Source organism: Nothoprocta perdicaria, unplaced genomic scaffold, assembly GCF_003342845.1.
Source record: "Nothoprocta perdicaria isolate Ctin4 unplaced genomic scaffold, notPer1 scaffold_17, whole genome shotgun sequence".
Taxonomy (NCBI): Eukaryota; Metazoa; Chordata; class Aves; order Tinamiformes; family Tinamidae; genus Nothoprocta; species Nothoprocta perdicaria.
In genome coordinates this window covers 6,398,452-6,414,428 of record NW_020454871.1, presented here as the reverse complement: position 1 = coordinate 6,414,428, position 15,977 = coordinate 6,398,452, and the positions used below count along the sequence as shown (strand labels likewise).

Sequence of the window (15,977 nt, the reverse complement as noted above, 5' to 3'; positions counted from 1 at the left end):
GCACTGCGTGCATCGCTTGTGAATATAAAATAATAGAGCCTGCCTAGGCTGACCTTAATCTCAGGAGAAGGAGCAGGCAATCATTCCCCATTCACCTCCCTCGCCCCGCGCTGTGATTTTATTATCGTTTATTGTGCGCCCGGCAGCTCCACGGCAGGGACATGCCGGGGCTCTCCGGGCCCGCTGGAGCCGTGCCCGTCACTTCTGTCTCCAGCGCACCAGCAATGGGGGAGCCGGGGGGGGGTTTATCAGGTGGGCAGCTCAGAAGGACTCGGGAACAAGTTGTTTTCCACACTGCAGGATCCAAGTGTAGAACCCCTTGCTAGGGTGTTGTAGAGCCCAAACTTCACAGATGCTCATGAAGCAGATAGATAAATCCACCCAGGTCCATTAAACACCCTGCAGCAGAGGTCAGCACCTCCGTGCTGCAGGTTAACTGAACTGCGGGGCCTTGCTGGGGAACAAGCAGCACCTGTGTCTCGTTAGGAACGAGCAGCACTGGTGCCTCAGTCCTTAGTTGACCTGCCTGGAGGGGCAGGAGCTCCCATAGGAGCTCCTGGGTTTTATGGGCCTTGCAGAGTGTTCCCAACATGGGGGCTTTGGTTAGGCAGTCTCTGTAGGTCTAGCTCTGTGCTTCTGTGTGCCTGGGAAGGTAGTGGCACTGCAGCTGTGTGGAAGATCTGTGGAGTTTTCAGCTTCCATTTCATGAGGATTCGTTGATTGCTGAGACTCCCTCCGGCCTTGGGAGCGCTGTCCCTGTGGACACCCTACAAAAGGTATGTGAGACTTGTCCTAATTTGTGCCTTGTAGCCTCTTCATGGATGATAGTGTTTCTTTTCTTTCTCTTGTTGTTGTTGCTGTAGTTGGGCTTGGGGAGGTGTGATGAAGGAGATATGTTACAGTGTGGCTGACTTTTATGTTTTCCCCTGGAAGCAGATGGGGTCTCTCATTTCTTTATGTGTTTGATGTGGCTTGTGATCAGCGTTTTTACAACCCTTCTATGCGTGGTTATGGTCATGTTGTGGTCTTGGTGTGCTAATAATACCACAGACCATACCTCTGTATCTGGGGTTTCTCTTCATTATGGAGCTCCCTTAGCTCCAGGGAGAAGGGAAGGCTCCCTGTAAGGGAAGCAAGTGTATTCCTGTGTTACTGTTCTTCCTGGCAGTGGTGTTCAAAACAGTTCTACTGAGCCCAAGCCCGTTTTAAATGTTTTTGTAAGGGATGTGAGAAAAATGTAGACAAAATGGACTGAAATGTCAGGAAGAGGAATTCCATCGTATTTTATTGCTTAGAGATTAAAATACTAACTTTTATGTTAATCCAGTAAACCCTTTTTGCTTTCTGTCTTTTTGCTTTATAGAAGCTTCTGCTTCTTGCCCTGGGTATTGCAGATGTCTCCTAAACACACAGGTCTAGGATTTGGAGGATTAGTTTTAAAATAACCTGAAGTCATTTTTCTGTTTTGAGGTTTACCTCAGTGCCTTAGGAATAGCACAATTATTGTTTGACCTTACAGTTGACTATGGGCCTAGAAGCATCAGCAAATGACACGAAATAGCCCAAGTAAGCTGAGCTGAAGAGCTTTCATGCAAAGCTGTGGTGAAGGGTCAGCAGTGGCAGGAGCTGATGGCGACAGAGTATTAAGATCTCCACAGGTCTCAATAGACAAGTACAGATCTTGCTGTTTGCCCCACTGCTTAAGAGGCTTTTGATTGCTGCAAATAACCTAATGCTGCTCTCTCAATGGGATCAATAGTCTGTCTTATTTTAGTCAACAGAAATGCTCTGCTTTTTTATCTTTTGGGGGGAGTTTTTGAAAGTATTTGTGGTTATCTGGGAGCACTAAATGCTCCTTCCAGTGTATGCCATGTGTTGGGTTTGTCTGTAGCTGCCAGATGCAACTGCATCCCTTGGTGTGATCATTGTCCTGCTTTCTGCTTGGATAATTGCTAGTTAATAGGGATTTTTTTCCTAGGGAACCTGGGCACATTAGTTTGGGGGTAAAGATCTGCAAGTCAGGTTGCAGAATGACTTAGGAGAAGAAAATCTCTATTGGCATGAAACTTTCTAAGTATATAAGTAGGAAGAAAGCTTAACTCAGATTGTGCCAGGACTGCATGTTGGCTTTTTCTTACTTTTATTTATTTGTTTTCATACTTGTCTAAGCCTTGGCATTCAAACTCTTTGAAGATGTTTGCTTACAAGTGCTTTAGTTGCTGTACTGAGAAGCAATATCAGTGTGACATGGGCGCATACTCTCATGTGAAGAACGGGAGATGTCAATTAATACACACCCTGGCCTCATTTCTTGTGGTTTACTCCTTCTGGAACATGTTCCCTTTCATTTCCTCTTGGGCTTGTTCATGTGTAGTCTGCTTGAAAGTATCAGCTTGGTTCTGCCATAATGATAAAAAAGGATGGGGAGTAAAGGGACTTCATTTTCTCAGGCTGGTGCCTGCACCCTTCTTGCCTTGTCACACCGAGTGCCAGTGCTGTCCTCCTGCGCTGCACCCTGGGGACGAGGTGTGACAGGGGTCGGTGCCCCTCTTAGAGAGGGGATCATTATTTCAGTTTCTTCCTACTCTTCTCACACACAAGTTCTGTTGTGGGAGCTGTTATGTACAATTTAACATAGCTGTTTTCTCTGTGTTTCTAACCCATTTTGTCATGGTGCTCCCTAGCCTTTGCTTTTCCCTGTCCTCTAATGCTCCCTTCTCAGACCATCAAGGAAACATTTCATTTATGTTATCTCACATAAGCTATTGCCTAATCTCAATTTCCCTCTCCCTAACTTGCATTTCACTTGAGTAGCTTGTTGCATCATATTTGCAAATCCCTGGCTAATGCTTTCTGCGCTTTTGAGGCTTTATCTCTTGGTCTCAGAAAGGAATTAATAATTCTTTTGGCAACTTCATCCATTTAGCCTTTCACCCGAATTTCTTCCTAGATTCATTTATACAGGCCTAAAGCCTCCTGGAATTGAGTTGCATATCATGACTCTAAACTCATTTTTGCCTTCCTTGACCTCTCTTAAGTAGCCCCAAGGGTACAGGCTATTACTTGCAGCACTTGTTTGCTCACCCAGCAAATCCCAAGTTTTAAAAATAAATCCAGTGTTATCACTATTTAAAAATCTCATGCATTTTATAGGAGCACCACTTTTTAAAATCAGAGAACCTTTGAGACCCATGTAAATACAGTGTTTTGAGTATTGCAGCTTATCAAATTCTATCAAAAGTGCTGCTTTTAAAGTGCTGAATGAGTGTTTTAGATTCCTAAGAGTTCCTCTATCTTGATTATTTTCAAAGGAAGCTGAGCACTAGGATCTCTGGGGGTGATACTCTTGAGTGTGTTAATTATGCCTTTTTGACATAAAAATGCTAGTTTTAAGCTGTGTGTCTATTTTGACTATGGAACTTTGTTTAGATTTTATTTTAAGGGCTAGAGGAAATGAGTCAATTCTAGTAAAGCTAAATCAGTTCTCCATGTGTCATCAAACTTTCCATTAATTTTTTTTAGACAGTCTGAGGAAAGATTATGGGGGAGTTGCGTGGATGAGGAGACTTACATAAATAGAATTTTGTTTCTTGGTAGTTTCTTTACTGATAAACAGTGGTAAGTACCTTCTCCGGCCTCCTGCCAAGTTCATCTGCTGTATAATTAAAGCAGGTCAGAAAGGCTAGACTTTTCTCTGCAAGCTTTTCCATTGCTGATAAGTCTTGACAATACCAAGCTTTAGTTCTCACTTTCCAAGTGAGTTCTTGCAAAAGGAAACCTATCAGTTTTTCAGGATATGTGTCCAGTCCCAGATACAGTGCTTTTAAATACGATTCTGTGTTTGTCAGGGTAATTACAGATACTGAAAGAAACTCAATTTGCAATTATAAAATGATCTTTGTTTCTTTTAAGCCCAGTCAAGTTAGTCTTTTTAGCACCCCTTGAAGTAACTCATAGATATCTAACAGTTTTATTTCTGTGCTAAAACCAGCAGATTCTTGGTGTCTCTGTAGTCATTCCACGTTTGTCCAGAAAGATGAAAAGCTGGTTTTGGAATCCAGTTGTCCCCATGGTTCCTCCTTAATGTGAAAGGGGGAGATCAAAGACAGAATGATCTAATCCAGGTGAGTGGGAGGAGAGCGGGAGCGTGGCGAGCGTGCGGCTCAACACGGCCCTGGTGCAGGGTGTCCCAAGCCCAGGGAAAGGCTGAGCCTGATGGCTCCATGCAGAGCTTGCCCGTGGCCAGGGATGGGGACAATGTATTATAACTAATGATGGCAGTGATGAGAAAAAGGTGGTGGTTTTACCAAGTGTAATGAGGGCTAAAACCTATAGCTTGCTGTGGAGCTTAATGGCTGGTATTAAATCAGCAGACAAAACACTTGCTGAGGCTGTGGAAAGTCGACAAAATTACCTTTCTGGTAGCTGCAGAATGTGTCTGCTTTCATAAAAAGGATCAAAAGAGGAAAATGAGGTAATTCTTGAATTTGTCGGTTCAGGGGGAGTTTAAAGGATGTGTTAAGAGACTGGATAGTGTATTATATGCAAAAATGAAACAGTCCAAAAGTGGTTATTGACTGTAGTAATTGATCCAAACAGTGCATAGGAAAATAGTAGGGCAGCAGCAGAAGCTGAAACAATCCTAGCAATCCGTGTCACACTGAGCTGGTGTCTGAGAAATAAAACAGATAAATAAAGCAGCTTGCCTGTCAATGCCTTCCCATGTAAACAGGTAGCGAGTTGAAACTGGATCCAGAAGTAACCAAGAGGAATTGGGACATGCACAAAATGTGCTGCAAGCCTCTGCAAAACCTATTATCCTTTATGGGACCACTTCAAAATGTTCTCGGAGCGATGAGCCTGCAGCTGACAATGCCTGTGGTCTATTGTAAAAGCGCTGGTATCTCTATAGCTCTTTAAGTTAGGATACAATAACCAAAATGTTATTGGATTTTGTTACAAGTGGCAAGGAGCAGTATATGAAGTGTATTTTTGATAGAATTATCAAGAGAACAGAAGTAAAGTAGCAGCAGAATTTGATGTCTTAAATGTGCAGGAAAAAGTGTATCCCCTAAGCATTTCCACAGTGGAGTTGGAGGTAATGTGCAGCTATAAACAGTGCCTTCTTCTCTAGTAAGTTGTGAAGGCAGGAGGTAATTTATGATTTAGGAGATGGTAGGTGAGAATGTAATTGGGATGGGTTGCTGGAGCTTAACACTTCTCCAGGTTTTCTGGTGGGGAGGTGGCACAAATAATCCACAGTAGCTGTGAGCTGCTCTTGGACATGGCGACCTACAGGCTTCTACATAGAATTAGGGTTGTAGAATTGGTGCAGAATAAAACAGCTGTTCAAGAGTGACCAGCTGTGTGTTTTGGTTGACTTCAGTACCTGAACAGCTAAAGTTAGAGGCAGTTCTCGAGTCCTTCAAAGGAGCTGCTAATCTAATACTTGCACTTCGTCAACTTCTGACCAGACTAGTGGATGCCCTTGTTGCATGAGTGGTGGGAAGTGCTTCTCCCCAGGCAAGCTCCCTAGACAGGTATCCTATATGGATACATTCTATATGCAATGTGAGACCCAAGTCTGAAGCGAGATTGCTCTCTGAAGCCTTAGCTGTTGGTATTGAAATATGCCTGTGGACACCACCCATTTTGTTTGGTGGTGAACTACAAAATGGGTGTTTCAGGGCAATCCTGCCTTGATACTGTGTGGAAGTCGGTGGTAGAGGGTACCTTACAGTTCTGCTGAGAAGTTGTGGGTAACTTTAAAGAAGGAAAACTTGGAGTTTTGGAAAGCACAGTAATATTAGATTAAACACTTCCAATTAGCCTTGTGTTTTATCATTAGAAACCCTCATGTTCCTGTTCTTCATGTGTACCCCTTTCTGGAGTTTATTTCTGTAAGCTTTTGCATATGACGGTAGCGGCACTTGATCTGTAGGATGAACTGTTACAGAATGAATAGAAACACATGGATTCATGTGGCATTTTGAGACTTTTTGTGAGTGATAGTGCACATACTAGAGAGTGTTGTTGTACACCTCTGTTTATAAAGTTACCTTACCTAGAGAGTGGTTCTCTAAGTGGAGTAGGAGCGGCAATATTGTCTGGTGGAAGATTTGAGAGAGAGGTCCATTGCCCTGGGTTCAAGTTTCTGTGGTGAAATGGAGCTGCATGGAAATTGAGAGAATCTCTTGGCTCTTCTGGGCAGTTAAGGTTTTTCCTAGTATTAGTACAAGTAGTGATTTATGCTGGTTGAAGATTAACTTGAAGTTTCAGGCCTAAACCCACAAAGAGGAGCAATAAATGCTGCAGGGCTCTTAGGAAGGGAAGATAGCTCACTGTGCTGATATTGATTTCAAAGCTGTCAACAGCCTCTTGAGTGCAGGTTGTTTGGCACTCTTTCCATTGGAAAATCACACAGGATGGTTCTGAAATGGAGTCAGCAGCAGTCAAAGCTCTCAACAAATACATGCAAATCCAGAAGTGATCTGTGAAGGATAAAATTGGTGCAAAGACAAGCAGGACTCATGAATAAACTTCCTCTAAATTTGCATCTTCTATCTCGTTCTTCACCCTTGGAAAAAATTGGCTCCTCTTTGGCTTCTCGTTCTTGTGCTTACACAGTAGTTCCAGTCATGTTCTGCATCCCCTCATTTGCACCAGGTTAGTTTTTGTTCTCTTGCAGCCTAACGAGTCTCTTGTATCCAAGAAGCTTGACTCTGGCTCCACACTAGGTGTCCTGATGTGCTGCCAGGTGCAGCTCTCCAGCAGACAAGGTGGGACGTGGGGGTCTTGATGGGACTCACTAACCTGCCAGTGATCTGTCGTGTGTGTGTGTGCGCGCTTTGTAACAGTTGAGATGGAAATCTGAGCTCTCTGCTCATGAAGCAATTTTGGCTGAGGCTGATTAGTGGATTCAAAATTTGTGGGAAGACTGAATGGTTGAAAGGGGCACCTTTAACCTAGGGTTATGCAAGGTGTGCTGCTAGGTGCTTAGACCTGGCTTTTGCTCTTCTCTGTATTAGAGAAGCAATGAGATAAGCCTGGTAGAATTAGATTGCCTTTCTTAAGCCACAGTTTACTTTATGACAGCAATCACCTAGAAATCAGCCTTTTAAAAATCTTAGTTTTAAATTTAATTTTATATTAAAAATATCTATCAGTTTTGAACTGTTTTTGAGTGGGTATTTTTGCACATTCCAGGTCATGAGATATTAATTCCAGGTCAGATATTAATAGGGGAAAATATGAAGCTAAAATCCCAGGTTAATGTTGTTTCCCTATGTCAGTGGCTAAGGATTTTGTACAGAAATGGAGGATCTATCATAATATGATAGAGGCTTTTAGTAAATGCCAAACTATTTTTATCTGCTCTGGGCTGTACAGGGTGGTGCAGCGCTCAGACTCCTGGAGCTTGTGTCATCCGTGGCGAGGCCTTGCTTCCTCAGCCTGCTCTTCACTAGATGCTCGGGCTGGCGCTGAGGACACTGCAGTGCAGGGATTAGGATAAAACTCTTTCCAGAAGAGCTGCTGGATAAATTGGAGGCAGGAGGAGAACACAGTGCCCCATGCTAAAGAGCCCAAATTGTTTTTTCAAAATAAGTTGGATGCGGAATGTCCCAGCAGCTCCTCACCTCGCTGACAGCACGTCCCTGAACAGGCTTATTCATGTGCTCAGGTGAGTCGTGCTTTAACTGGGCCCAAAGAGGGCTTACAGCAAAAGCTGGGATTTCTACAGGGCGGCTGGAATAGAGCAGAGTGTTACAAATCAGATGCCAGCTAGCACACTGAAGAGCTAAATTTTGAACTCTCAAGGCTTTTTAAGCCTAATATAGACAGAGCAATTGGAAAGAAACTGTTATCAGCTGGCTCATATTATTGCTTTTACATAGCAGGAAAATGAAGCAGCAAGGTCCAGCTGAGAATTTATGGAGACGTGGTGATAATGGCAGTGGTGTGGCCTTGCTGGGGTCAGGCAGCAGTGGTGTCCCACACGCTGCAGGCAGGCGGGTGCGAGCGCCCTGCCCGGCAGGAGGGCCCCGCGCCGAACCTGAGCGTGCCGGGCGGCCGGGAGCGCCGCGTTCCTCCCCGTCCCAGTCCTCCTGGGGAGATGCTGGCTGCAAAGCACCGATAAGCTTGACAGCTCCAGCATCTGCTGAGCGCACCCACAGGCACATTATAGCGACCTGTGCTCTGCCTTGTGCCCACGGGGAGTTTTTTCTAAGTGAGGCTGGATGGGTGCTGAGGGCTGGCAGTCTCCCAGCTCCCCTTTGCCAGCAGGATTGCTGGCTGGTGAGCACAGGGCAGTGGCCAGGGCGGCTGCCGAGGGCAGGAGCAGGGCAGCTTGTTGGTCCCAGGGCTTGTTACCTTCCCCACGGATCACATGGCTGGAGAAATCTTGGTGTGCAGTGATCTTGCTATGGTGAATGATTACAGATCAACTCTATGTAAAACACCTTATCATGCTTTTTATATTAGGATACACAGATGCTTAGGTGCAAGGCTTAGCATTTATCCATCCTGAGCAGGTATGTGAGCTTCTTTTATATTTAAAAAAAAAAAAAGGGGGGGGGGGGGGCTAACCTGGCTCTTAGAGCTCTAACACCGCATTCACCCAGATTAGGTGACAATTTGGGATTGTGATGGAGCCTTTTTGTCCTCAATTTGTCATCAGTAGAAGTGTTTGGCATCTTCAATGGTCAAGGTAAATTTTCTTCTTCAGGGAGGGCAGGAGTTGTTTCCTCAATCTGAATTTTTGAAGTGGTTTCAGAGATTTTTTTAAAATCCCAAGGTGAGAACGTCAGGCAAATCAGTCTCCCAATTGAGAGAAGTGGGACAGTAACAACTCCTCCTTTTGCTTTTACCTGCTCAGTGTTTGCACCTTTGTTAGGTTACCCCTGTTGTACTGTCCTTCAGAGAGGTTGCCAAAACACTGCTCTTCTCTAAATCATAGAGACTGGCTTGAAGTATACTGTGACTTATTAGTTGACAAGTAGTTTCTCTTTACTTCAGGAAAACAGGCACATAAATAAAACTTTGCTATGGAATGGGTCCCCAAGGTGACCCTTGCATTTTGGTGAGTTCTGGGCCATAGGTGAGCTCTGGAACTCACCCGGAGTCATTGGCCTTCTGTCCTGAAATCCTGTATTTAGAAACACAAGCTTGCCCATTTGCTTTGTTTCTTCTCCATGATAATATCCTGTTTGTGTCTTGCTCAAAAATAGACATAGATTAATGCAATGTTGACAGCAAAATCACCAAGGAAGAAAACTGCTGCGCTAGATAAACTTTATAGGTCATGTTCCTCAAGTTTTACAAACACTCTGAGATGACTATTTGTGTAATAAGGCATGACAGGGATTGTGATTATCATAAAATAATCAAACTCTGGAGTATTTTAAAGGTGCAAAGCATAGCCACCAGTGTTTAATTTTCCCAGAAATATGATTGTGGTAACACCCACCATCATCTGGCTTGAGATGCCTGTGCTGCCTAATTAGCATGTACCTACATGCTTAATTGTGTGCATACATATCTGCACCTACAGGAAATCACAAGTAAAGCTGTGCACAATTTTTACTGAAAGTAATATCAAGAAATTGGAGCTAAAAATTGTGTTGCACTTCCATGCTGAAGAGACAAGATTTGCATCTTCTTGTGTCAGTAATAAGAAAAAATTCTATTCCATTTGTGATGCAGGTGGTAGAGATGCATTTTACTTCAATGGCATGTATCAGCACTGATTGTAAGGGCTTCTGATGATGCTGGGTGCAAGGGATTAGGACAGCAGAGTCCAACTCAAGGGTTTAAAAATGGGGAAAAAGAGCAGTGTATCAGCTAAAAATAAACACCTGGGAATTGATAGGAATTTCCACTCATGAAGCACATGCTGTCCCCAGACCATCTGCAGACCTCTTGCTATGGCCTTGAAAACTGCACCGTGGTGCTTCAGGACGTCTGATAAGGATATTTCGGGCTTGAAAGCCTGAAAGTAGCATCTCTTTGAATCTCCCTTCAGCTGTGATATCATGTTTGTTGTTGTGTTATCTTAGCAGTATGACCTAATGCAAAGCTAGTCATTAGTAGTTCAGTTATTTATATAGTGCTGGTAGCTTTCTGGATAGTTTATAAATGTAAACACAAAGGTGTAAATGTATTAGCAAGGCAGATTAAACACAATGCTGGGAGAAGCAGGTTGCTGCACATTGCTGGGTAACAGACTGATAGTGTCTGGTGAACACCATGTACAGAACTCACTGCCACAGTATAGTGATCTCTAACAGGGATTTGTTGGCCAGATACTCCTATGGATACAAAATGCCCATAGGTGTGATGGTGGATGTTCATGTTTCTGACTGCTGGGTGCCCTTCTTGGTGCCTGGGGTGAACAGGAAGCCCCCCCACAAGAGGTTACTCCTTAGTAACCCATGCTGGGTTCTCCCATGTTTGTATCAAACAGCTGACTGCCTGATGCAAAATAGGAAGCTCAAATCACTTTTGTGGCTTATTAACACTTAATTAATAACCCATTAGTGACACAATAGCCTGATCAGAGTTTGATTGGACTTGTGTGCCAGTTGTGCTGGAGGTCACCTGGGCTGTACCAGTGCTGTCATCCATGGGTGAATTGCCCTTCTGAGAGGCTTGGATCCGCTGTTGAAGTCCTTGAGAGCTGGAAACCAGTGTTAGGCTGGCAGTTCCACTGGAGACGCATCTGAGTTGCTGTCGAGGCAGACATGCATTATTAGCTGTGGCGGTGACGGTGTCAAGGCACTGATGGGAAGAGCGCTTTAGGGGACCTTGTCCTCTGGCTCTGTGGTCTTATTAGAATGGTTTGATACAGGCCTGCAGCCTCCGGGGCTGCTGGGTGCTTCTCGGGGTGCTCGTGTGTGCTGTGCTGTAAACTTGCCCAAGATATTTCAGAGTTCTGACCCCACAGAAGTCTGTCACAGAAGCTTTAATATCTTGTAGTTGTAGTGGCTTCTGCAAAGTTGCTCTGTTATACAGCTGTAAATGAGGTGGTATTCAAGGGAGTATTGATACAAGCCTCAGACTTGTACAAATATGGTATAGTAGTTATCTATTTCCTACCTAAGTAGTATTTATACTGTGGAAGTACACTATAAATACAAGCATCGTGGGTTTGTATTTTCTCAAGAACATGAAAATCCTGGTGGGAATGCTTTGCCTTTTGAGCTCGCAGTTCTTTTTCCCTGCTGAAGACTTGCTTGGGGTTGCTAAAGTGAGTTAAGTCAACTCTCTTTGTCCCTACCCATCTTGTTCACTGATTAACAACTCTCCCCCTGCCCCAAAATAGAGAACGATTGCTTTAGCACCATTAATGCTTGATGAAGATGACATTGTGACTGCAAATTAATACCTTCTCTCCTTGCTCTGTCTCTTTGTCACTTGCTGGCTGATGTAGAAAGCAAAGCAATAAAGTGAAATACGGGATGATGTGTAACTGGGTCAATGCATCCTGTTCAGCACCTTTGCCAGGAATCGTAAAGTGTATGGAGCATCAAAGTTCCTGCTTTTGGCTGCATCTCATTCAATTAGTCTATCAAATCCCTCATTAAAGTTCTTGAGCATTTAGATCTACATAATTAAAATACCATTACACTTAGTGGAGGAGGAAAAATCCTTTCAAGTGCTTTGTATCATTAAAAAAAACTTCCATCAGGATGTGATATTGCAGTATTCATTATTATTAAAACATCTTGCAAGTGAAGAGGATGAAAACAATTCATTTTATACTGCCAACTCCACAAATGGACTCAAGGTTCAACTTTATTATACAGTTTCCTTTGGCTTTTGGTTTCTGCCTGCTGTGTGCACACAGGATTTGAATGAGGAAAGGCATTTTGGCTGGGCTCCAGCTGTTCCACGTCTATCTGTGCATGCTTCCATCACTCATCTTGGTACTGATTCTGGTGCTCTTTGAGGTGACATTTGCTTGCTTGTGATAGTGATACAGTACTGCAACTACTACCAGTATTACTATTCATAGTACCAGTTTTCCTTAGTGATTTGGGATCATAGGTATAATATAAAAAAATCCGGAAGCCTCTCAGTCCAGCTGGTGGATCTACCCCAGAATTGGGTATGGAGCGTAAGCTGGGATGCGAGCAGGGCGACTTGTGTCTGAGTAGTGCCTAGGACTTTGTGTGAAAGATTTGCTACCTGCCTTCTTAATAGATCTTGTGGTTTTTTTTTCTTTTTTTAGTATAAGGCCAAGAATAGGAAGCCAGACAAGAGCAATAAACACTCAACTGTCCCATAGTATCATGTAAGCTGTCCACATGGACAGGGCTGAAATCTATTAAAAAATTGGTTACTGCTGCAGTAAGAACTTGTGAGGTCGTTGTTGCCAGTATGGTGCCTGGGTCCTCAGAAGTTACTTCTAGGCTTCAGCTTGATGCTTTGTTTTGCTAAAAATATGTGATTAAAACATGTTAACTCTCTCCTCTGCCTCCTAAAAGCCAGAATTGGGGGTATGTGGATAAATCCATGTCTGTCTAGCATGTTAAGTGTCATAAATATTTCATTTTTGTTTCAGAAAATGGCTACAATGTGTTGGGAAACCCTAATCTTAATATTCCGGGTTATACAGAATCAACTATAGCAAAACTCAATTTGCCTTTTCCTTTCACATTTTACTGCCTTTTAAAAATAATTGTATCCCTAGGATTTATAGTAATTGGGTCTATTGCATTTTTAGTTAATTATGTATTTTTGATTAATGCATTCTATTTTGGAATAGTTTGCTTAGAGTATCTGATTGTGATTTAATTTTCAGGTTATTGCTCTTAGCAACCTGAGGAAATGGTTTCTAGATAGTGGTGTTAATTAGCTTTGGTGACAAGTGTTATGTCCAAGATAAATTTCTGTATTGCAGTTAGTTTTATGTTGTCAAATCATATCAAATACTACTACTTAATTAAAACAAATGGGGTGAATTTGCTTATTAAGCATGACAAAAGATAAGTTTAGACAGTTTTTAAAAGAAAAGTAGATGAAAATGTACCCAGCAATGCCAAAAACATTTGAGTTTTTGGTTTTCAATAGAGGTATCTGCAAAACGCAATGTGGAGTTGAGTCTTTATGCTTACACTGTCTGGTGTCACCTGGCAAGGAAAGTCAAACAAGTTTTATTTATTTCATAGCCTCTTCTTTTTCTGCCAAACTTGCATTTAGATTAAGTGGAACCATCAGAGCTTAACGGCTGCTGAGTCAGGGGTTTAATTATTTCAGTCTTTAAGAAATTAAGTGGTTTAGACACATAAGCAAATAGGGAGGTGACTTCTTTGTGAAGAAAGCATGAGACGGCAAAAGGACTGGTCTTCAAATCTTACCAGATGTTTCTTTGCAGTACCTGCATGATATCATAACTCAAAGCTGTATATCTTTATACAATGATATCCAGTGATGTCTGTTAACCATATCATGAGACAGTCAGTGACCACTGTTCATGTGCGTTTTGCAGGAGGCTTCCAGTCCAGTTTGTAAGACACTGCTGATGTGGATACTGTTAATAGGCAATGACTTGCCAGCTGTTTGGTTTTAAGACGAAACTTCTGGAAGCCGAGATGCTTATTGCAATTCAAATTGCACCTTGGAAGGGGACAAAAATGGTAAGAACATAAATTTTGCTGTCTTTAGGTAGCCATGCTGCTCTCAATGTGATAGTCTGCTAATGGTTACTGCTTATTTTCACTCATGTAGTTGCTTTTTCTTTGGATTTGCTCTTAAGTGGAAAATCATCCTTCAAAACCGTGGTTGGTTTCTCAAAGTAAAATCAGAGTGCCTCACACTAAGCGTGTGTGTGCAGGCACAGAATTAAAGTTACCAAAAGCAGTGTGGATTCTTGTTAGTGTTTTCTGAACATGAAAACTGCTGCTCCTGGATGACCTAAAGTTCAAGGAAAGCTTCAGACAGTTGTGTGTTTCTAGTGCAGTTTCCAGTGCTTGCAGGTGATAATTAAGCTTTTAGACATGGTCACTGAGTGTTTTGAGTAATTAATGTGGCTCTACAGTGTACTTAAAGAACAGACAAGGTCCAAATAATAAAGAAAAATCAAAGTTAATGATTGAAACTGAAGGTTACACTTGCCTTTGCATCAAGCTTTCTTTAAAACTCACCTCCACGTAAGTCTAACGAACTGGAAAAGTTTAAATGTTCTTCAATATCTAACCAATTACATCCTTTTTTAAGTGGTGCTGAGAAATCACAGCTCCAGTTGCAGCTAATGGAAGTAGTTGTAGCTCAGCACTCCTGAAAATTGGCTTCAAGGAAGTGTCGGGACCTGTCTACAGTCTCTGAGGTCAACCTGCTCTAAGTCAGAACAGAACTTTCCATAATAATCAGCCCCAAGCTGTACATTTTAACTTACAGAAAATCCTGTGAACCTCAATATTTTTCCTTTGGACTGGGAAAATAAACACAAGCCACTTAAATCTGAAACGTTAATGTAACCTGGCTTCTCCTGATCACAGACTTCTCTAATTTGTCTGATCCTGGCTGTCCTGCTTCCCTGGGGATGGGTGGTGGAAGGGAGCTGCAGGGTTAGTGCTGCCTTGGCTGGCCTGGGGCTCCTTCTTCCATTCACTTTAACCATGTGAGCTGGCTCTGGAGATATCCTACATGTGGGCTGAGTTTGGTATAATTCAAAAGCAAAAAACAAGGTCTGAAGCATGTGCTGGAAGCATCTGGGTTTTATGGTTCAATTTTGTCCATCTCTAATGTTATTGATCTTTCATATTTTCTGTAGGTATTTCTACTCATTGTTCTTGCTCCCTGCCATTTAAAAAATGACTTTCTTGCCCTAAATCCCTGCAACCAGGCAGCTGCCACTTGGTGTGCATCAGAGCAGCATGTTGACAGCTGCACTGCTGGCTGCAGAAGCAGGGCTTTATTTGAGCTTCCAGTGCTGAGCCAGTGGAGTAGCCTGGTGCTGAGCGGCTCCTCGGCCATCTACCTGAGTTTATTGCTTGAATAGTTAGAGACCAAATGCTAATAGCAGCTTAAAACCTATGTTTTAAAGGCTAGGAGAATCAGTTCCTTATGATTTGAAAAAACAAAACAGTTTAGCACAAGTGCAGTCCCTCTAAAATTAGGAGGAGGAGAGATGTATTATCATCACGGAGATGCAGCAGCTCTAAGTGCTTCCTGTGGAGCCTCAGCTTTTCCAGCTGGGACCCCTGCTCTGTCCCTCGCTGCTATCCTCTGATACACCCAGAGGAAGAAAAATCTCCCTCTTGTAGCCAACGGATGAGACTGGCTGCGTGGCTGTGCTTTGGAAAGGGAAGCAGCGGGGCTTTGCAGCCCTCCTGTCCCTTACAATTACTGTTCCCGTGCAGCCCTCGTGGGCCCGCTGTGCTTGTGCTGGCTGCTGCGCCGCTGCCTCCGGAGCTGCCGTTCAGCCCTCGGGGCAGCCTCGTGCGGGTGTCCCAGGGCTCTTCGGGCTGTCACCCTAATCTCCCTTTTGGTCAGATGCTTTGGAGAACATGATCAGCTTTCTAGCTGTCAGTGTTAGCAGTGCCAGCTCACTGTCATGGAGGATTTGAAAGTTCCCCTGGAAAAAAGCCTGTGTTTTTTGCTGGGGCTGTATTGCTTCATTTTACTACTTTGTACTTGCTGTCCTTTTCTCTAGCTATTTTTTATTTTAAATAAAAATGCACAAGTATTGCATTCAGCATTTTTTCTGCTTAAACATTCATAGAACAGAAAATGATTTGTAGAAGAATAAAGCACCTATTATGTAGCTGGTGAACAACCTAAAAGATACGGTACTTTCAGAAATTGGTGCAGGGGATGTGTGTAGAAAAACAATAGCTCTCAATATAAGATGCACTTCATTCCCCTTTTAACATATTTCCTCCCAGAAATATTAATCCATTTTATTTACTCTATCTGCAAAATATGTAAATACCTTTGTTCTTACTTTTGTGCTGCAGTAGTACCAAAAAAAAAAA

At 42.9% G+C, this 15,977-nt stretch overlaps 1 long non-coding RNA gene across 1 annotated transcript; it reads left to right on the top strand.

Moving 5' to 3' along the window:
• The first annotated feature begins 619 nt into the window (after window positions 1-619).
• LOC112944536 lies at window positions 620-14,248 on the top strand. Its single transcript, XR_003248787.1, has 3 exons — window positions 620-776; window positions 13,490-13,637; window positions 14,218-14,248. It is a non-coding gene; the product is annotated as an uncharacterized LOC112944536 (long non-coding RNA).
• The last annotated feature ends 1,729 nt before the right edge of the window (window positions 14,249-15,977 follow it).